Source organism: Podarcis erhardii (assembly GCF_964252035.2).
Source record: "Podarcis erhardii genome assembly, chromosome: Z".
Taxonomy (NCBI): domain Eukaryota; kingdom Metazoa; phylum Chordata; class Lepidosauria; order Squamata; family Lacertidae; genus Podarcis; species Podarcis erhardii.
In genome coordinates this window covers 46,485,183-46,506,882 of record NC_138504.1, presented here as the reverse complement: position 1 = coordinate 46,506,882, position 21,700 = coordinate 46,485,183, and the positions used below count along the sequence as shown (strand labels likewise).

Genomic DNA, 21,700 nt, shown 5'->3' with positions numbered 1-21,700 from the left:
TCCCTGGCCATTGGTTATACTAGCTGGGGCTGATGGGAGTGGGGAGTGCAGTGCTATCTGGAGGGCACTATATTTAGGGATATCTGCTCTGACTGAGATTGAACGTCAGATCTTTGCAGAGGGGAAAAACCAATTAAAACAGAACAAGGAAGCCTATTGAGTCTCTGCCAGAAGAGTGTTCCATGTCATGGGAACAGGAATACAAAATGCTTGACTTCCAGCTGAGCCTGGTTGTGCCTCTACAACAATGAGGACAACTGAGAGTGCTCCTTCAGATAATCTCAGTAATTGAACCAATGGTCCTTAAGGTAACCTGGATCCAAGCTGTTCAGGACTTTGTAGAGCTACTCAAAGCCTTGTACTTGATCAAGTGGCATATGGGCAGCCCATGCAGATATTTTAGCAGAGGTGTCACATCCTGTTGGCCAACTGTCCCCACCAGCAGTCTATGCTAGTTGAAGCTTCTGAACTAGGTCCAAGGGCAGGCCCAGTAGATCACACTGCTGCAACTATGCCTCAAGGTTACCATTACATGGACTACAGCGGCCATGTTATTCTGATCCAGATACACCAATGCTGGCAAACAAGATGGCGCTTGTTAAAAGCACCCCAAGCCACAGAAGTCCCATGGGCCTCTAGTAACAGAAATGCCACATATCAAATCTGTATATCAACCATTTAACTGGAACGGAGGGGTCTTCTCAAGGGCTGTCACGTGGAAGATGGAGCAATCTTGTTTTCTCCTGCTCTGGAGGGTAGGAGTTCAACCAATGGCTTCAAGTTACAAGAAAGGAGATTCCAGCTAAAAATCAGGAAGAACTTTCTGACAGTAAGAGCTGTTCAACAGTGGAACGGTCTCCCTCAGGAGGTTGTGGACTCTCCTTCCTTGGAGGCTTTTAAGCAAAGTTTGGATGGCCATATGTCATGGATGCTTTAGTTGAGATTCCTGCATTGCAGGGGGTCTGGTGCCCTTGGGAGTACCTTCCAACTCTATGATCCTTATGAGGTTCTCATGAAGAGGCAAGGGCATGCTTCTTCATCTCCAGCCTGCATCCTGAACTGAGTTCTCTCCCTTTCTGTCACCAGGATGTAAATGCAATCCTATAGCACAGGCTCATGATCTGTAGCATAATCTTGGCACATGGAAATGCAAGACTGAATTGAAATGGTCTTGAGAAAAGGTACATGCGGTAGGAATGGAGGGCATTTCACCAGATACCCGAAAGTCTTGGAATGTGCCAATAGCCACAAAATAATAGCGAAAAGTGAAAGATGGAGGATTTTTAAAAAGCAGAGGCTCCTAGCACTACCACTTAACAAGGACAAATGAGACCACGGAGCCTTAAATTTGTCTGAATGTCTAATTCCAGAAGAAAACAGATGACACCTATCTTAGAATCAGTGTTTGGAAATATACAACAAAAGAAGGAATCTTTATTAACACTGGAAATGTACTCTTAAGCTCAGATTTCTTTTTCAACACCCAGCTTGTTCATATCACAGCTCAGTGAACTGTTAACATCACATATTTCTTCTTGTTCTAGTGGTGAGTCCTGGGTCCCCCCCCCCCCATCTTCATTTTGCAAACTGCAGAAAGATGAGCGCCATTTTTCCTGGTCAGCAAGAGCAGCAAAAAAGGGAAAGAAAGGTGGATAAATGTCTAGGGCAGTGGCGTAGCGTGGGTTGTCAGCACCCAGGGCAAGGCAAGTAATTTGCGCCCCCTAACCCATGGATTTGCGCCCCCTAACCCTAACCCCCATATGTTGCGCCCGGTGCGGCCGGCCCCCCCTGCACCCCCCACGCTATGCCACTGGTCTAGGGTCAGTGGAAAACAGCAGGTTGCACTGGGTGGCATGTATTAGTAGCAGCGGCAGCAGCAGCAGCAGCAGTAGCAGCATTAATTTCACAGATGCCCATTAGAAAATTCACTAATAATTTCATCATCATTATGGAGACTCAGAAAATGACCAGCAACTCAGAGAAGGAAGAGGTTTATTTGGATTGGACACCAGAATTTATGGCATGGATAGGAAACCTGAGGCCAAGGGGGTGAATGCAGCCCAAAGGAACTCTTCCCAAGCCACTCACTCTCTCTTCAGCTGCACCCCTTCCTGGTCCTGCTCTGCATCTTCCTTGAGTCTTTTTTGCCTTAATGAGATGTGTCCTTGAACTCTGACAACTTCTGCTCGCCAGGATGGAGGGTGGAGTCTACTCTATGAAGGTAACATTCCCATGCAGATCCACCCGCCAGTGTCATGGCTAGAAGTCTCCATCGGGTTCCCTCTAGGGATGGATTACTTGAGAGGGTGTGGGACATTTCCTTGAGTGAGCATTTACCCCACCATAGGTGAGCTCTGAGAGGGTCTACAAAGCAAAACCATATTGATGTTGCCTGGGCACCATTTATATGCTTTTAAAATAAAGATAGCATGCTGCATATTCCTCCTGACAACACATATCTCTATGTGGCAAGGCTACCTTATCAAAATGAGAGCTGATATCTGTCATTGTATAGACAATATTGAGCTAGATCAGGGGTCTGCAACCCGCGGCTCCGGAGCCGCATGTGGCTCTTTTACACCTTTGCCGCGGCTCCGGGGCAGATACTAGTGAGGGGAGGAGGCGCATTGTGCGCCCCGACACTCCCTACTGTGGCGGGCGCTGTACTGGCTGTGACGTCGCATGGGGGCGGTGCGTGCGTTAGTCACGCACCGTCCCGACGTCACCTTCCCGCCCACCCACCGTCACCTTCCCGCCCGCCTGCCTGCTACACTGTAAGGGGCATGTACGCCGGTCACTGCATTGAAAGGGGGCATGTACGCTGGTCACTGTTTTGAAGGGGAGTGAAGAACACACACACACAAAAAGGTAACTTGTTAATTTAACGTTTATATCTATGAGGAGGAGTAATTCTGAGGGGTCAAACAAAGAAATAATAAAAAGGTGACAAAAAAGTTACTTTTATAATGACGAGTTTTGCGGCTCCCGGTTTTTTTTTTTCTTCGGAAATGGGTCCAAGTGGCTCTTTTTGTCTTAAAGGTTGCAGACCCCTGAGCTAGATGGACCAATAAAATAAGGCAGCTTCCTGTGTTCCAAAGAGCTGAAGTAGAGCAGGCTCTGAGGTGTTTTTCGTTTTGGTTTTTTGCCTTGAGATGGTTCCCTTCTCTTGGAATCATGGGACAGAAAATGGTGGTGGCAGGAGTGTCCAGGTGGTCTTTATCTGGCTCTCTCTTGTCCTGGAGTCCTCCCCTTAGGACAATTGATGGTGGATGACCTCTTGGTGGGCAGAGGGAATGTCCAACTCATGCAGATGCCTCTCTGAGATACTGCCTATAGATAAACGTAGGCTAGGCTGAGAGAGATATATACTGGCCTAGCATTCTTTGTAGAGGAGTAGGAATTTGAAGCAGGGACTCTTCACAAGTCCAACTCTACTCCATTCACATATTAATGCAGTTGAAGGAAGGGAAAATACCCTTCTACACTGCAGGCAGCATTTTTTTTTTTAATTGACTGGGCTTCTAAAGACAAAAGAGCAGGCTTCCTTCAGTTGACCTTGAAGAGTGTCACAGTTTAAAGTCATTCTCTCCAGCTCTTAATCTTTTCTTCTAACTCTCCCCCTGTCAAAATTCTGCCAAGTCCCTTCTTAATCTGTAGGTGTAGTGCATTTCAAAGGAATAAAAGAGCTTTCTTTGAAACATGGACTTCAGCTGAGACCCTCCAGAGCCACAGTCTCTGATGGGCAGGCACTGTTGCTGCAGGGTGGTTCAGACTTTCCTCTTTATTTACTTCTCTTTCATGTGCAGATTTATAAACCAATTCACAACCAAAAGCTATCAAAGTGGTGTACCAGGAAGATAAAATCAGTTAAAATACAAAATATGACAAACTACAAGCAATTAAAAACATCTCTACAGTTGTACAGCTGTGTCTTGTGTGTGGATGCTGTCTTAGTGGGAAAGCTTGTCCCAGAGGGTCCCAGCTTCAGTATCTGGCATCTCCAGTTTAGGGTTAGGAGAAATCACAGTCTGAAACCCTGGAGAGCCTCTGCCAGTCAGTGTGGACAAGAATGAGTAAGATTGACCAGAAAGCTCCCTAAATTCCTATCTAGTACGGCCCTCTTTCTGAGAACCATGAGGACTGGGATCTTACTTCATTTTTAGGTGACAGTTGATAACACAGTGGTGGAGCACCTGTTTTGAATGCAGGTTCAATCCCCACCTTCTCCAGGTATGGCTGGGGGAATGCCTCTGTCTTCATCTCTGGAGAGCCACTACCTTTGGGTTAGATTGACTGATAAGTCTTACATGTGAACCAAACACCCTGTTTGTCAAGCAGATTGTTAATATCTGGAAACAGTCAAGTGGTCTCAACATGGATACTGAAGTTGCTCAACACCATACGGCTAGGAAGCCTCCAACATCAATCTGAGACCTGTAATTAATAACTTTGTGTGCTAATAAAAGATCAAGAGGGTACCAGCTGGAATCCAGTCTCTAATCCACTCATAAGTTATTGATGCTGGTGGTAGCACTCCATCTGCTTCCATAGTGTTTGGTTCCCTGTTGTATTGCTGGAAACTGTTGAGTCTGGATGCTCAGACATCTTAAAGAAATGATGAAAAGCCTCAGAAGGGATTAACACAAGTCATTTATGTTTCAGGGGGAAAGAAACAATGCAGGAAGTCAGATTGCAGCATTATAATTTCCTGTGTCAAGGTGACCTGGCCATACATGAAGAGAAAACACACCCACCCCTCTACACTGCAGGCTACCCCATTGCTCTGTAGGGTAAATGGCATTTGCTGTTGAGGACTGTGGGCAGAGCTGGCTCTGGGCTTTGAGGGAAGAGCTCAGCAAACTGCCCCTTCCTCCCTGAATTCATAGGAAATTAGGATGTTGCTTTATACAGAGTCAGAGCTTCAGTTCATGTAGCTCACTATTGCCTGCACTGTCTGGCAGCAGCTCACCAGGATTTCAGACATGGGACATTCCCATCCCTAGCTGGAGATGCCTGGGATTGAATCTGTGACATTCTGCATGCAAAGAATGTGCCCTATCCCTGACCCATGTCTCGTCGAAGCTATATGAACACAGGAAGCTGCCTTATACCAAGGGAAACCACTGGACTAGTTAGCTCAGTATTGTCCACAGTGTCTGGCAGTGGCTTTTCCCCACCTTCCTCAGTAGATGCCAGGGACTGAACCTGGGACCTTCTACATGTAATGCAGGTGCTCTACCACTGAGCTACTGCCCTTCCTTGGTGGGTGAGCCTTCCCAAAGGGTTGTGGGTGGACGGGCGCTTCCTTTGTAGTATGGCAGAGTAGTAGGCTGCCCCCACTTTTTAACCACTTGGCAAACACTTCTCTGGCAGCATCCCAAATGTTACATTAGTTCAAGGTATTATGAGGAAAACAAAATGTCGGCTGCTGCAAAAGTATGTTAGTCTCCATTGGTAGCTACCATTCCCCCTTCCAGCAGCATCCTGGGTTAGCACAATGTCCGGGGCACAGTGGCGGGAAATGCTAGCCACCAGCTCTACGTATCTACCTATCTATTACATCGTTGTATCCCAGCTTTCTTCCTCGTGGCCTGCAAGGAGGTTTCCAGGTGGCCATCCATCCAGGCACTGACCAAACCCAGAACTGCTTAGCTTTAGCAAGCTGATGCACTTGTGTGCTGCCTTGTGCCTACTCAGCCTTGTCCAGTCTTCCACAGTGTTAGAGTGAAGGCAATTTGTGTGTGAGGGAAGGAGGGAGGGAAAAAAAGAATCAGATATGCCACTGAGCTCTTTTGAGGCAAGGTGAGATATAAATGAATTAATTCATTCAAGCCAGTAATATTTTGAATTCAAAGAATAAATACCCCCATGGCTTTTAAGGGGTGGGGTGTCACTCAGTGGCAGAGCATATCCTTTGGACTCCAAAGGTCCCAGGTTCAGTCCTCAGCATCGAACCCTGTTGAGTCACTGCCAGTCAGTGTAGACAATAATGAGCTGGCTGTGAAAGACCGCCTGACTGATATCCTGGATCAGTAAATAACACTGAGCTAGACGGACTAATGGTCTGGCTTTATGTTAAGGCAGCTTTATGTTCCTAAGTCATTGGAGGACAAACTGGTTGAGCACAATATTTGACAGAGAAGATATTTTAGCAGACATTGTTTGTTTGTGTGTGTGTGTGTGTGTGTGTTAGAGACAGACAGACAGACAGAGACGTTCTGTAGAAACTGGTTGGCCACTGTGAGAACAGGGTGGTGAAAGAGATCCAGCAAAGCTTTTCTTATGTTCTTAATTATCCATAATAAGGGAATAAGTATGTTACGCTGTGTTCCTATTTCCTCCTGTGAAATGTAGAATGTTGTGTTGTACTGGGTAGGAACATAGGAAGCCACCTTATACTGAGTCAAGACATTGGCCAATAGAGCTCTGATTGGCAGTGGCTCTCCAGGGCTTCAGATGGGAAGGCTTTTCCAGCTGGAGATACTGGGGATTGAACCTGAGGTCTTTTGCACGCAAAGCAGATGCTTTACCACCAAGCTACCACCCTCCCCTCCCTAAGGTGTCGGTGGCATCCCTGTAATTACTTCTTCTCTGTACTCAAATGGCTTCCCAACACTTGGCATCTTTTGCTTTGCTTTTCAGAATCCTCCCAAGCGATTAGAAGACATTGTGGGCTAATCAACCAAGAAATTTAAACATAAAGGCGGCTAAAATCTCTCCAGGAAGTCCATTAAATACATATTTCTCCTTTATGGGCTTGCTATTTATTACTTCATTTTAAAAAATACAATGGGCCGTATCCTTGGGTGGGTATAAAGCATCCTAGTGGTGCCAGCTGACAAGATAGCTTTATGGTCTTCCCGTTTTTCCTTGTAATAATGATGTCCTCTGACTTGAAATGGGAGATGGAAACATGTTAGCTGGCTTAATGCTGACCTCTGAGTGCCCCAGGAAGTGGAGGCTGGGCCATTAACACGAACTGGGCATTGTTCCATCCTGTCCTTAGCCAGCCCCCACCTGGACTGCCTTCATATTTGCAACCAGTCCAAGTAGTGGCAAAGTCTCTCAGCTTCCTCCTAGTCTTTAGCTTCAGGGTTGACCTTGCAGAACTCAGCAGGGAGGAAGATGGGGCTAAAACTTGAATTTTTTTGGCTCTGCCTGTTATTGGTCCTGGCTCCACCTACTATTTGGACTGCCTTCCTTCTTCCCCACCCCCACCCCCCAATGGGCACTAGCCACCCCAGGGAGCGTTGGAAATAACTAGTGGTGCGACATGGTGCTAGGGTTGCTTCAGAGGCATAGCAAGGTCAGGTGGTACGCAGAAAATTTATTGTCAACACCCCCCCCCCCGCATTGAAATTATTAAAAGAAGGAAAAATAAGATACAGTCGCAAGTGTTATTTTCTGGTTTATTTACTGAACACTGTGAGCATAAGTAGCTTTGGCTTAGTGGTCCAAGAGGTCGTTTGCAGCGCCTGCGTGCCCCGTAGCCCAACTGCTGTTGGCGGCTGCCTCGGCCTCTGTGAGCTCTGCAGGCCTCTGTGGGCAGCCTTGGCCTCTGTGGACCACTGTTTCCTTGGCAGGCCACCGCAGCGGCCCCCAAACCCCAAATGCTGCTGGCGGGGGGCTAAGGAAGTCAGCCTCAGCAGCATTAGCCCTTTCCTTGCCTTCACCCTGCCCCCCGCCTGCAGCCGATTGGCCAGCTGGGTTGGGGGCGGGGCAAAGGTCCCAAGGTAATCCGGAATACCTCTTGGAAAGGAGCTTCAATAAGTTTATTTTTTAAATACTTATTTTTTTCCAGTTTCTCTCACCGCCACATTCCTCTCTGTGACCATTCTAGCAAACGGGAAATGTTGAACTTGAGTGTTCTTTCTAGATATCCCACAATATATAATGGTGATTGGGGCTCTGCCCCCTTCCCTCAGACAGCCCCCACTGGCTTCCCATCTTACTTGCAACCAATCCAGAAGGTGGCCATAGTTGTAAGCTTCCTCCTACTCCTTAAAATTGCTGTTGCAGACCTCAGCAGGGAGAAGATAGGGACAAAACTAGAATTAGTTGGTTCTCTCTCTGTCTCTGTAGCCCTGGCTCCTCCTACTGTTGGTCTCCAAGCCTTCCACCCTGCCAGTGCCAAAGTATGCCAGCTACCACTGTGCTCCAGGGCCTCTCTGCCTGTTCCTCAGGGAGCCAGTGTGGTGCAGTGGTTAAGAGTGGTAGACTCGTAATCTGGGGAACCGGGTTCGCATCTCTGCTCCTCCACATGCAGCTGCTGGGTGACCTTGGGCTAGTCACACTTCTCTGAAGTCTCTCAGCCTCACTCACCTCTCAGAGTGTTTGTTGTGGGGGAGGAAGGGAAAGGAGAATGTCAGCCGCTTTGAGACTCCTTCGGGTAGTGATAACGCAGGGTATCAAATCCAACCCCCCCTCCTTCTTCAGGACTTCCCCCCTGGTAACACTACCTCTCCCCAGGCCTTATCACTCACCAGCCCTGCATCATTGTTGAGTGCTTTCCCCTGACTAGAATATGTCACCGAACTGTGATTATGCCTCTTGCCTGTGTGCCAAAACCTCTGACCTTGGTGTAGTTGGAAAGTAGCCCACTGAACTAAGGAGTCACTTCTGTTGCTCCATCCACTTTTGCCCTGTGAGTCCTGGTTCCCTCCCAACACACAGAGAGAGGCTCTCACTTTGAAGTAAGAAAAAAAAAATTATTCAGGCAAGTAGTGGTGCAAACTCAGCAGCAGAAACAAGGCTCAGGAGTCTCAGTTCAGGAGCAGGTCAAGAAGTTCAGAACTAGGGGAGGGGAAAACATTGAAGATGTCCCAAGAAATCTCCACGCCCCATGCACTAGACTTTTCTTATCAGATCTTGATACAGTGGTACCTCTGGATGTGAACAGGATCCGTTCCGCGAAGTGAACGCAACCCACGTCTGCGCGTTTGCGTGCGTCGTGATTCACCACTTCTGCACATGCACTGATGTCATTTTGAGCGTCTGCGCATGCGCAAGCGGCAAAACCCGGAAGTAACACGTTCCATTACTTCCGGGTCGTCGTGGAGCGTAACCTGAAAACGCTCAACCCGAAGCTACTTCAACCCAAGGTATGACTGTATTATAGTCCTTCTTTCTGCATTTGTTCTAATTCTTCCTCGCATCCATCATTAACGGCCTAAGGCTTCTTGCCATGCAATCATCTCTGTCTCTTTCAGCACTACCAATTGCAATCCTTTCTCCTCTTCACCGACCATGAAGTTATTTGGTTTTTCCATCTACAAAGAGATGTATTCTTTGTATTCTGTATTTCCTCCACCCCCAAAGAAACAGCTGCAAGGATCTGTCCTGAATCATAGAATTGGATGGGACCCCAAGGGTCATCTAGTCCAACCTCCTGCAGTACAGGAATCTCAACTAAAGCATCAATGACAGATGACTATCCAACCTCTGCGTAAAAACCTCCAAGAAAGCTTCGTTGCTCAAACCACTTGGCAAAAAGGGGAAGTGGCCTACATATAGAGATTTGCTGAAGGATCAAGAAGGAAAATGGAAATTAAAAGATTATGAGGAAATAAAAGAGCATTTTCAGAGTTGGTTACACTATACACAATTACATGAGATGTATAAGGAAGATAACAAGAAAGCAAAATTGTACAAAACCGGGTCAAACACATGCTGGAAATGTAAAGAAAAAGAAGGGGCTTTTTATCATTTGGTGGGAATGTAGAGAAGTTAAAAGTTTTTGGGAAATGATATATAATGAACTGAAAAAAATGTTTTAAATGACATTTGTAAAAAAAAACCCAGAAGCATTTTTGTTAGGGATTCTAGCACAATACCTGCCAAGAAAAACAAAGAATTTATTTATGTATGCTACAACAGCAGCAAGAGTCTTGATAGCACAAGGATGGAAGAATGAGGAAATCCCAACAAAAGAACAGTGGCAAGAAAAATTGATGAGCTACACAGAGCTGGCCAAATTGACATACAAATTGCAGGACAAGGACAACGGTGACTTTAAGGAAGAATGGGAGCTTTTTACAACTTATCTAAAAAGACAACAAAATGAATTGGACTCCTTGGCAGGTTTTTAATAAACATACACAAATTTATTAAGTGATAACATGATAGACAGATAATGTAAGGATATGTATAACATAGCTGTCAACGTTTCCCTTTTTTAAAAGGGAAATTCCCTTATTCCGAATAGGATTCCTCGCAAGAAAAGGGAAAAGTTGACAGCTATGATGTATAATTTTACAACATGCAGAGAATATTATGTGCTGAGAAATCAGAGAGAGAAGCTGAGGGAAGTATCGGGGGGTCAGGGTTTGAAGGGGTGGGGTGGGGAAAAAGAGGAAAAAATTATGAATATGATACGTTTTCATAATTTGCTATGTGGAATTTGTTAATAAAAATATTTAATAAATAATAAAAACCTCCAAGAAAGGACAGTCCACCACCTCCCAAAGGACTCTGTTCCACAGTTGAACGGCTCTTACTGTCAGAAAGTTCTTCCTGATGTTTAGTCAGAATCTCCTTTCTTGTAACTTGAAGCTATTGGTTCGAATCCTGCCCTCCAGAGCAGGAGAAAACAAGCTTGCTTCATCTTTAATGCAACAGCCCTTTAGATATTTGAATATCTCCTGTAGCTCCTGTTTGCTCTCCAGCCTTTTTGAGGACCCTCCTTGTTCTGCAGAATCTGCAGGCTCCCCAGAGTCTCCCATCCAGGACACTTCCAGGGTGATTTCTCTTGAAATTCTGTCCAATACCTTCAATACCAAACACTGTTGGTACAACATTTGCTTTAAAATGACAAAAACCAGCGGTGTATTCATCTTCCCCTCATCATGTTTCTGTTGGTATTTTCCTTGGATATCTTCCTTCCAGGACATTTCTTGTTTACACATTCTTTTCAGATGAAGCCAAGCTTCCCTTTCACTCTCAGACAGAGTTTTACAAGTGTTATAAATGAGCCATTAACACCCATTTAGATCTACTTATCAGTTGAACTTATCAGTTCCTAACCTTTTAAAGTTCTCCATAGATAAATAAAGCTTCTAGCTTTAGTGTCTGGCCTGTAAATTAGCAAACAGCTGCACATCCTCTGGTAGTTTGCTTATCTTCTGAGTATTACTTAACTGACAGATAGAAAATCCAATTCTTCCTTAATTATAATCTTGATAAAAAATTTTAAAAAGAGAGTGTGTGCTGACCTGATGCTCCAATTAAGAGCTTTTATGTGATACATGGTCGATGCCTTTCCCCGGCTTGAGCCCAATCTCCCCCTGTTCCCCCCCCCCAAAAAACGGCCTCAGGTGTGGAGAAACATCTACTTCTGAGCATTTGGGGTTTTTGACCTTGCCCTTCCCTAAATCATGAGGGAGTTCTGATGACCAGGCTTTCCATTTTTGTTCTATCAATCATCACATAATTCTCTGCTGACAGGAGTCAGCAGAAGAAAGCCCAGTTAGCCATATTCCTCTCTCAGAAGTCCCTCACCTCCCTTTTTAGATTACTGTCAGACCTTCTGATGAAAGGCTCTCCCCTTCCTCCCCATGTTTACCAGGTTGATATCCAAACACTGTTTCATATGGATTAGTGTGAAAGCTGCAACATACTTCTCCTATGGTCTTTCTTTTGGTGCATCACAGTTCCTCATGAAATTACATTACAGATTCATTGTATAAATAGTAGATGGAACACAATAACAGGCTGAGCATCTCTCTTACAGTCCCCCCCCCCACAAAGCACCCCTCCCCCTGCAGTAAACACCAGCAGTGTTAAAGTTGATGCAGTCAATTGCAGGCCACATGCAAAAGGCTCACCAAATTTGTTTGTTACATCTGTGACCCTTAATCAAAAGCTTTTTGGGTGAATGTGGCTGGGGATAGGCAAATCTATCAATTAATTGTTGTTGTTATAATTTATTCCTTGCTCTTCATCAGCAGATCCCAGGGTAAAAGGTTAAGGTAAAGGTACCCCTGACCGTTAGGTCCAGTCATGGATGACTCTGGGGTTGCGCACTCATCTCGCTCTATAGGCCGAGGGAGCCAGCGTTTCTCCGCAGACAGCTTCTGGGTCATGTGGCCAACATGACTAAGCTGCTTCTGGCAAACCAAGGCAGCGTACGGAAACACCATTTGCCTTCCCGCCAGAGCGGCACCTATTTATCTACTTGCAGTTTGATGTGCTTTCGAACTGCTAGGTGGGCAGGAGTTGGGACCGAACAATGGGAGCTCACCCTGTCACGGGGATTCGAACTGCTGACCTTCTGATCAGCAAGCCCTAGGCTCTGTGGTTTAGACCACAGCCCCTCCTGCGTCCCTTAGATCCCAGGATATGTTACAACAATTAAACATTCAGAATTAAAAACAGTTCAAAGAGTTTACACAAAGTAAGTTGGCCTTCCCAGCTTCTTCCAGTTTCTCATTTTGGCTGCCTTCAGTTCAGCTCTCTGCATCAGTTTGCATTTTTAAAAAAGCAAACCTCATGAAAATTCATCTGCATTTTAGTGTGAATTTTTCCTAAAATACGAATCTGTGCATGAAATTTTGCCTAATATGCACAATTTTGCAAATACACTGTCCCAAATATAATGTATATTTGAGTGTTTTTTTCACAAATGCATGCATTTTATGCACACTGATTTTCACCCATGCATGCTTTTTAGTGCACATCATTTGGCTGAGAAATGGCATTGCAAAATTTTGACAAGTGTGGATTTCAAAGGATGGCTGTTCTTTGGTTTGTATAATGTGAAACACCTTTAAATGAGAACTGAATTGAATTCATCTCTCATCCCTAAGTGTGGGGGAATTAATTTTTTGAGACTGGGAATTACTTCCTCCAAACTTTTGGTTTTGTTAGTGACAGTGACAAAGCTTTGACATTGGGAAGTTCAGAAATATACTCTCCATGTCTGGAATTTCAGAAAAACCACTATGTATCTGGAAGACACCCACTGCCCCAATTTTTGGAGTACAGGTTGTGGCTGGGGGTTGGGGTGCTTTGTGAAAATCACATCCTGCTTCTGTTTTTCTTTTTCTATGCAGTGTTTGGTTATGCAGCATTTTTTCAGGCATCTGAGCCCAGTCAGGACTTTTATCAAGTTCCTGATTTGACTCAAGACACTTTGCTAATGGCACAATCTGATTTGGGAATGTGAAAGCCCCACCTAGCTGGGACTCATGGAAGTTGTAGTCCAAAACTTATGGAGAGCACCAAGTAAAGGAAGGATGATGTTAAGTTGTGGGTGAACATATCAGACGACACAGCGATTCTTCAAACAGCTCTTGTTTATTCACAGGCCAGAACAGAACTGAACTGAAGGGTTCAGCCAGCCTGCTTATATAGCGCTCCACTACAAGGCAACAGTAACCACTTTCTGTAACTATCCAATCACTGAACGTCACTTTCAATCCCTTATTTGCATATGTGGACCTGAGTGAAAACTATCTACAGTATCCCCCTGCTGGCCCAGGATGAGTACATAACAGATGACATACAAGTTGTTATTGGGCTGTGCACCAATATGGTTAATACCCAAAGCCCAAGCTGAACTGGCCTGATTCAGGTGGATCTGGGCTTGGGCCAAGATGGGTTGAAACAGCCCCAGATTTCCCAGGTTCATGTCGGGTGAGCCAGGGCTGCCACAGTGTGAGACATTGGACAGAAAGGCTACCGGGTTCTGCCTTATCAGTCTCTTCTTCACAGGCAGGACTGAATCCTCTCCTCACAAGGCTTAATCCTGCAGGCTACAGGGTGTTCCTTCATATGCTTGCAAAGCAGCACCCTGCAGGATTGAACCCTCCATGCGCTCAGTTGGGAGGAGGCCAAAGAAGATGCAGCTTTTTCATCTTCACCTGCCCTACCTCTACCATATGTTTAAAATCTCTAATTAAATAGTAGGCTGCCCCTCCCCCCCACCCAAACTGACTTGGGCCAGATCCAGGCCAGGTTGAGTGTTCCCTGGGTCAGACTTGGATGGGCCAGGGGGTTGTGCACAGTCCTGATGATTTATATGGATGTTTGTAACAGGCTTAGCTTTTCAAAAAAGTGTTAGCATGTTATGTTTTATATCTGCATTATTATAAGGTATGAGCATTTCTGTGTGGGCTAAGCCCAGAGCAGCAACATAGAAAATGTTATTTTTTTTCAAAGTACACCTTGTTCTTTTATACAGCTGATACACACTCTACATGTCCAAAGTATTAAGAACATTAATATTCAAAGAATTAATTTTTAATACTGATAAAAATCAAACCACTGTACTTTTACAGAGGTAGAATAAATATTATAAATCAATATAATATAACAAGTTTTTTAATAAAGGGAGCAGATACTTTGACTGGTGTGACTTGTTCATTTTGTATAAAAGCTATTGACCTTTCCTTAAATGCAATAATTTTATGTAGGGGTGCTGAAGTGCAACCACAATGAGGGGCTCAGCCACATAATGCACCCCTCGCCCCAGCCTGGCTGCCAGGCAGAGGTGTGTGGAGGGCAACCAGCGGTGGCGGGAGATGCAGCCCTTTCATATTGGGGGGACCCAGCCCCTGCCCCCCAATATTGAGAGGGCTGAAGCTCCTCCCACCCCATAGTTGGCGCCCCTTTTAATGACCTTGTAAACTGATGTAATCAATTCACTGACCTGAATTTCCCAATTCCCTTTTTGATATAGGAATATTTTTATAAAAATGATTTGTTAGTTGCTTCTTGCACAAAAATGCTCCCAAGTGACTCATAGCATGTTCAAGAGCATAAGCTTAAGTAAAAATACATTATATAGAAATATGTTTACAAAAAACCCACATTTAGAAAAAAGAATCCACAAAGTGATCCTAATAACAGAAGCAAAAAGAATTTACAGCACGAGTAACAATATTTGCTGCCACCGCCTCCCCCAGGATCAAAAGGTGTGAGTCAATTCATTGACCATCCACCATTGACTCACCATTGTGAGAAGCCAGGTAAGGCTGCTTCAGAAGGTAGGACCCAAAGCAATGGACTCAAATCACAAGGAAGAATATTCCAACTGAACAGTAGGAAGAACTTTCTGAGGGTAAGAGCTGTTTGACAGTGGAATAGACTCCTTTGGGGGAGAGCCACGAGCTTTGAATGTACAGTCATACCTTGGGTTGAAGTAGCTTCGGGTTGAGCATTTTCGGAGTGTGTTACTTCTGGGTTTCGCCGCTCGCACATGGGCAGACACTCAAAATGACATCATGCGCATGCACGGAAGTGGCAAATCATGACCCAGGCATGCGCAGAAGCGGGTTGCTTTTGCTCCGGAATGGATCCTGTTTGCATCCAGAGGTACCACTGTATAGTGTGTACACAGCACAACTTCTTGACTTTTTGCAGAACAGACTTTGTCCCAACAGGAGAGACTTGGTGCCTGCTTCCCCACCCCCACCTCCGAGTGAGCAGAGGAGCACATACAGCTCTGTCTGGCCCTGCAGGGGAATGAATTACCATTGACTTAATAAGAAATAACAAGCCATTATTCTTCAAGCTACAGGGATAGAAAATGACAGCAGCATTTTGGATGTAAGCCTTATTCATCACGTCTCTTGCATTGGTCTTCCCGACAGAGAGACTGACTCAACTCCATTTCCAGGGCAAATAAAAATGGAGGGAGATGTATGCATTTATGTGTAATGTCTTCCGCCTTCTTGGCTCCTCTGTTTGTGCCAACGGCTACACAACTCCCCAAGTCTTGGACTCTTTATTCAGCCTTTGCTCAGAGGTGCAGCCAGCATAGGCAAGTAGCAGAGAAGATGCAGAAAAGAAAGCTTCGGTGCTGCTCGGATCAGCAGGCTTGTATCTTTTCTCTCTCTAGCCAGGCATCAAGAAGCTGCCTTACACATAGTCAGACCACAAGCCCACCTAGCTTGTTATTGCCAGCACTGGCCGGCAGTGGCTCTCCAGGATTTCAGACAGGAGTCTCTCCTCTCAAAGGTATAAGTTCAATGTACATAAAATGCTGTTTTTGAACGCATTGCTTTTAAAATACAGTAATGGGAAGTTTTTTTTTTTTTTAATGAAAATTTATTATCATTTTTGAAAAATACAAATAACAAAGATGCATACATAACGAAAAATTACAGAAAAAGAAAAAAAAGAAAAATTCCACCTTTTAATTCCCATTTTCAGTAACTTCTTTTCTGGACTTCCCCACGCCTCCCCTTCTTGTATTCCATTTCCCATATTTGTTCAGCAAGTTTTAACCTTAATATCATCACTTGTTTTAACCATTATTTCAATATTGTATTTGCTTTAATCTAATCAAAGACACTTAAACTATATATCTTGTTCATATATAAACAGGATAGAAGAGCAGAAAGAATATAGAATAAAAATAAAAATATTTTTCCTAAGGTTGTCCCTAGTTCCCGTCCACGAATTCCCCATTTTATTACTAAAGAATAAGATAAAAAAAGGAAAAAAGAATTTTTACACTGCATAGTGAAAATTAGATCCCCTTCGGGCTCCCAAACCCTCCTTTTCCATCCCCAGTTTTCACCCCAAACCTAGGTCCATAAGTCTATCTTTTTAACCCGGTGCCCTAACGTCTGAGGCTCTCAGGTCCCCTTCAGTCCCTCTCAGCCGGCTTTTTTGAAAATCTTTTATATTAAATACCCAAACTCGAAAAAGTACTTTCCCAATACTGTCAATGATTTTTTCAGCCAAGTCAAGTTGTTTAAGTGTGAAACTCTGTCTTTGTTTCTTAAGTTCATATATCCCAGCTAGTCCAGCTTTCACTCTGGTCGGGTTTGAAGTCATCTTGATAGGTCCTCGGCTCTCATTTATCTTCTGTATCCCTTCGGCCGTCCCTTGTTTGACCAATGTCTTTTCCTCCTCTTCTTTCTTTAGTTTCCTTTCTTGTCCAGCTGCCGGTGTTTTGAGTATCAGGCCCTTTTCCATCTCAGTGATTATATTCTCTTTTGGTTTCAGCTTTGAAGGGCTTGTAGACCAAACATGACCTTGCTCATACGTCTCTTGCAGCTTTCTCATGAGAACAACCAGCTCTTGCAGCTCTGCTCGCATTTCCCGACATATTTCCATCTTGTAATGTCCGTAGATCCCCTCTAGAGGGATTCTTGTTACTTAGTATTCCTTTCACTTTCGACCCAAAAGTCAATGTTATTTGTATCAATTTTCCTTTACTTTAAATTACTTTATATCCAGATCATCGGCTAAGAGTTAAAACTTTCAGTTATTCCCAGACCTTGACAGCTAATCTGACAGCTGTCAAAGGCTTGTAAATCCACCGCAGGCTCTTTCACAAATTACTCCCAGTCTTTAGAAAAGTGGTACTTAATCCAAATATCTAAACTCTTGCCCTCCAGCACGATAACTTAATCTTTTAAAATCCGTGGAGTTAATATCTTTTATCCGATCACTAAAAAATGAGTGACGACTCTTCTCACAACCTTAGTTGACAGATCTTTGCTGTTAAGCTGTTTACAATGGGGGTGAGGCGGACTTCCTCTTTTCACCTACCCCCGCTCGTACCAAATCCAAATATAAATAATTTCAAAAGTTCGGTTCCAGATTACTCACGGGTTGTTGCTCTTAAATTTAAGTCCGAATTTTAGACGGAAGAAGTCAGCGCTGTCCGGCAAATGGCATGCGGCTTCACTCAGCGGGGGAAGCAAAGGACTCACAGCACCACGCCGCTCCCCGGCAGCCGTTCCGTAGCCTTTAAAAAGGCTCCTTCGCGGGTCGGGAGGGCGCTAGCGGTGCCCGCCGAGTCACCACGTCCCCGGTCATTCGCGCCCGAGGTTTTTAAGGGTCCCCGTGTCGCCGGCACGGCAAGACCCAGCCCCCGCTGAGCAGACTCCCTCAGGAGCTCGGAGGGAATCCGCCATTAGCCGATCGCGCTAACCCGGAAGTCCCCCAGTAATGGGAAGTTTACCCAAAAGGCTGCACTCTGGCAAAAGTGTCAGAGAAGGCTGGTATTTTTCCATTAGTGTGAGATAAGCTACTCATCTCTTTAAACATGAGCTGCAGAGCTGTCACAGCAGGAAGCTGAAACTTTAGAAGCCTATGTATGTTGGAGATGGTTAGCAGCAGCAGCAGCAGCAGTAAAGTTCTACAATGATGAGCAAGAATGGGGCAGGTCCCAGAGATAGATTTTTGATGTAACATACACTAGGTCCTATGAATTTATGTACCCTGCCTTTCTTTTCTTTATTTCTTCTTTGCTGCATTTACCCACGAGAAATTGCCTGTGCAGCCTGGTTTTATCCATGCTAGTGAAGAGGTGTGGGGGCCCCAGAAGGAATGACTGGGGTGGTGGCAGGTGCAGTTTTTTAGCATCTACTTGCCAGTGGTGTCTGCCTCACTTTTCCCTTTGCTTGGGATGGCACTGAAGATAACCAATTTATTTATTTATAAAAATACTAGCATGTCACAATTTCATTAAAAAAGAACCAATCAAAGTGGTTTACAACTATATACACAATTAAAAAAAAAACCACACACATAAAATTTTAAAATCACAGATCATCTGCTATTGCAGAAGACATTTTCTTAATTGTCTGTGTAAGCCTGGTGGCATAGAAAACATTTCCAGTAAACTCTTAATGGTTAAAATAGAAGGTGCCCGAAGGTTCAGTTTTGTGTTGATGTCAAATGAGCCTCACCGACTTGTGGGACAACCAGCGATGCTCCTGCAGATGATATCAATGATCAGGATGGGATATAAGGGTTCAGGTGATCCTTGCAGGTACCCTGGACCTAAATTGTTAAGGGATTTGGAAATTAATACCAGGACATTGAAGCTGGCTTGGTAGTTGATGGGCTGTCAGTGTGCAGATGTTTTAATGGTGCCACATATTCTTAGCCAGATGCCCCCTGCAACAACCTGACAGCTGCATTCCTCACTAGCTGCAGCTTCTGAACTGGGCCAAAGAACAAATTGCAGAAATCCAGGCTTGAGGTTGTCACTGCATGGACTGCAAAACTCAAGACAAACCGATCACCTGGCAGCCTGGATGGTAAACTAGATCGGAGTGGGGAACCTTTTTCAGTCGGAAAGCCACATTTACCCAAAGACCACCTTCTGGGGGCCATGTTCCTGTTGTGGACCTGGCCAGAGGCACAAATGGATGGAGCAACAGACACGAAACTTGCCTTTGTAGAGTTGACTACAAAATCCAGAGGTTTCTACACACACCTCTCTCCAATCAGGAAAAAGAGGAACTATCACAGGTAAAATAATTCAAGGATGGGCTGGAGCAAGGCCAGTGAGGTGTGGCCTGGGTTAAGTCCCAACAGCCTGATAGAGAGGCCTGGGGGCTCCATTTTTCACCTGTGCTTGAGTTCATTCACCCCGTCTTGACTATGGAACTTGGGCCAATTGTTTAGCTTTTTCCTGAAGCTGGTAAGTTTTCCTGTTTACAGGTGGGCTTACAAAAACCTACATTGTTGTATGGCATTGGCAGTGGCGGTGTGACCTGGGGAGAGGCGTCAGGGCCAGACAAAAGAGGCTTGGAAGGGCCACGCCTAGCCGTTGACTAGATGGTCAGATCAGGGAGGCTCTTCTGATATTGTGATGGGGAGTTTTGATGCACTTGAAAGCTGGTGCACATTTTTCTGACTGCCCTGTCAGTCCTAATATAGGCATTATCCCATTACTTATGAATGGATGCAACACTTTCCCTTGCCATCATTTCCCCAAGAAAAGCTCTATCACTGAGTTTTGAGCAGGGGAAGCGGGATGTGTAGGTAGGGGGGTGGGGGGTGGGAACGCAAGGCTGCTTGGATGCATTTTGCTTTGGCATTTGCAAAAAGCAGCCTACCCATTCTAGGCCAAGGTAATTACAGATAAATGCTGGAAAATGTTGCACTCAGAGAGCCCCTCAGATGCTAAAATTTCGCTGTCTGGCAATCATTGGAGAACAGCACGAGCCTTTTTTTCTCCCAAGTAATACTGTCGGTGTGTGGGTAATGAATTTATTGATTTTGCCTTTTTTATTTTTTTTTAAAGCACAACAGTTATTTCAGAGATAAATGCCTCTCATTTGCAGTCATTAAATCTGCCATATCGAGGACAGCTGGGGGAGTAATAGTCCAGAGTTGGAAACAAGGTGAAGAATAAAAACACCAAATCTTGTCACCACCCCCTTTTCATTTTTTCTTAAAGACAGGCTTAATCAACTGTCAGATGTTTTGTGGGAACAGAAAAGTCAAGAAGTTATGCTGTGTACACACTATACATTCAAAGCACATGACTTCCCCCAAAGTATATTAGGAAATGCTGCTTACCCCTCACTGAGCTATAGTTCTGAGGATTCTTTGAGAGAAATCATGCGCTTTAAGTGGGCTTTAAATGTGTGGTGTGTAAGAAGCTGCAGCCATGTCCCTGTTGTTCTTTGTGCACATTCAAAAAGGGTGCGTAATCCACCAGCCTCTTCCTTGGTGTAGGAAATCCACAGCTGGAGCAAGCAGCCTCTACTTGAGGGCCTCCAGCTTAGGCACATGTGGGGCACTAATTTGGTCCACTGGGCTGTTTTTTACATCACTTGAAAAGGAAAACAATAACACAGGAGCCTAAAAATATGTCCCTGGTCCATCTTCCTTCCCTCCCTCCCCTCTTCTCTGCTCTTCATGTTATTTTATCTTTATCCTCTTCCCCCCCAACTCCTACTTTTCTTGTTTCCATATTCCTTCCTTCCTTCCTTTCTCTTCATTCTCTTCCTCTCCTTTTCTCATTCTTTCTCTTCCCCTTCTTTCCCCATTTTCTTTGCTTTCTATTATTTTCCTTCCTTCCCAATCTCTCCCTCTCCTTACCCTTCACAAAGCCATCAAGTGCCCCACCCCAATGATGATCTCCTCCACCATTGGGCCACCCAGTGGAGTCTGACCAGCATTTTACTGTAAGGCAGAGATAGCTGGGTGGCTGAAAAGAAGAATAAAAAAAACCACCATCCAAGATGCACTTCCCTAAGCAAATTCACTTAGGGAAGGGGAAATAAAAGCTGTTTGTTTGCCAAACAACTGTGACACATGCAGAACGCCTTTGAGAAGCAGCTGTTGTTTCTGAATGAGCCACAGTTCGAGATAGTTAACCTCTCGCTATTGTTAAGCCCTTGGAAAGAGGAATGATGCAAATAGCCAGAACAATCCTTTATCTCTTCATGGTTCTGATCTCTTTCATAGGATAGGCAGGATTCTTGTTATTTTCAATAGGTTGGGGGATCAGTACAATGTAGTGCTAAAGTCTGAAAGATCACCCTGGGGGGCAAGGCAGAAAAAATATTCCCTTCCTGTGCTTCTTTGTGTGTGGGATGCATGCTTTGTTTTCTTTTGTCCTGCTAGCAAGTATATCAGTTCTGTACAAACAGGGTTCTTGGGTTTTTTCAAAGGTGTGGGGATGCCTTTTGCAAAGAAATTCCTATGTACTGTTCCTTTCCTTTCTGATTGTCTCCCCACAATGGCATCTCTTTCTCCCTTAGTGGCAAAAGGAGGAGGAGGGGAAACAGGAAAAGGAGATAGTAAAACAATGGGAAAAGGTGAAGCTGGAATCTTTTTTAAAATGGCAGCCATTAGTCTGTTCCAGACAAACCTCCCCACACCGAAAAAGGGAAAAAATAAACACTGCCAATGGGTCTCATGGCACCTTCATAAATGTATGTTGTTTGGCAGCAAATAACACAGAAATGAATGCTAAACTTCTGCCATATTCCACTATATT

At 44.7% G+C, this 21,700-nt stretch overlaps 1 long non-coding RNA gene across 1 annotated transcript; it reads right to left on the bottom strand.

Moving 5' to 3' along the window:
* Positions 1-1,402: 1,402 nt before the first annotated feature.
* On the bottom strand, positions 1,403-8,136 carry LOC309334138. Its single transcript, XR_014152915.1, has 2 exons — positions 7,953-8,136; positions 1,403-1,613 (listed from the first exon to the last, which is right to left on the bottom strand). It is a non-coding gene; the product is annotated as an uncharacterized lncRNA (long non-coding RNA).
* Between the last annotated feature and the right edge of the window lie 13,564 nt (positions 8,137-21,700).